Raw genomic sequence first — 1,285 nt, 5'->3', positions numbered from 1 at the left:
GAAGGCAACTATTTTATTAGCTACAGACCAAGGAAACCAGGTGGGATTACTGAGCTGGAGTTCTCGGATGCCTGACCCAGTGAGTCTCATCTGGGGTGGGGCCTAGAATTCTGTGCTTCTAACTAGTTCTTAGGTGATGCTGATGCTGCTGGTCTGTGGGTCACACCTTAAATAGATGTGGCATCTAAAACATGACTATACTTGTCCGCATTTTTATGTGTGTATATATTCCTGTATTTTTTTAAGCTTTTCCTTTTCTTTTTTGGATTATTTATTTATTTATTTTTTTCAGTGCTTCGGATCAAACCCAGGGCCTCATGCATGCTAGGCAAACACTCTATCATTGGGCTATACTCCCAGACCTTATTTTTAATTCAAACGATGTCAAGGAAGAGAGGCCACACTGCACATGCTCCTTCTTTTTATGACTCAGTCTTGGACCCTGCAGCTGCCATATGTTGATATCTCCCAAAGAACTAAGCTGCCATTTATACACTCATTTTTAAGGAAAGAGTAATGGTGATCAAGAAGGAAGTCCATATGCCTAAGCAATGGGAGCTAGCAAGTAAGAACAGGCCCAACATTCATATCATGAAGGGCATGCAGTCTCTCAAGTCTCAAGGCTACGTGAAAAAACAGTTTGCCTATGACATTTATATTGGCAGCTTATCAGTGAAGGTCTTCAATATCCCTAGGGTTTCTCGTTAGAGAGTAAGAAATCTCCAAGACTCAAAGAGGGGAAGCCAAGAGAAACTTATAGATGGAGAGCTGTGTGCCGTGGTGCCCACAAGAAAGCTGAGCCCAAGCTGGGTCAGCAACTGGATTCCACTTTAGAGGTGGCTTTGTCATGGGTGAGGTCTGCCACCAGAGTAAATGGAGGAGGTTATATTGTGTCGAATAAACTTGTAGTCAGAAACATAACAAAATGCAAAAGGTACCAAAGAGAAGACAGTGAAAAGTCTGTTCCTAGCAATCCAGCAGTTCGTTCCCATAGTCAGTGTTGAAGGGTTTTGTGTATAGGTGTTTTTCTGTTTCTTGTTTTTTTTTTTTTTTTTTTTTTTTAACTTTAACATATCTTGGAGATTCTTTTAGTTGTTTCTTTCTTTTTTTACCTTTTTTGTTGATTTCAATTTTTATTTATTTTTTTATCTTTTTAATTTTTTTAAAAATTTGTTCTAATGAGTTATACATGACAGTAGAATGCATTTTGACACATCATACATAAATGGAGTATAACTTCTCATTCTTCTGGTTGTACATAATGTAGAGTTACACAGGTCGAATA

At 38.4% G+C, this 1,285-nt stretch overlaps 1 pseudogene; it reads left to right on the top strand.

Annotated features, from left to right (window-relative positions):
- The first annotated feature begins 471 nt into the window (after positions 1 to 471).
- Positions 472 to 873, top strand: LOC144255485 (small ribosomal subunit protein eS10 pseudogene; annotated as a pseudogene).
- The last annotated feature ends 412 nt before the right edge of the window (positions 874 to 1,285 follow it).

The sequence above is a fragment of the Urocitellus parryii genome, chromosome 6 (assembly GCF_045843805.1).
Source record: "Urocitellus parryii isolate mUroPar1 chromosome 6, mUroPar1.hap1, whole genome shotgun sequence".
Classification (NCBI taxonomy): Eukaryota; Metazoa; Chordata; class Mammalia; order Rodentia; family Sciuridae; genus Urocitellus; species Urocitellus parryii.
Note: the sequence above shows the minus strand (reverse complement) of the source record. Positions and strands in the feature narration are given on the sequence as shown.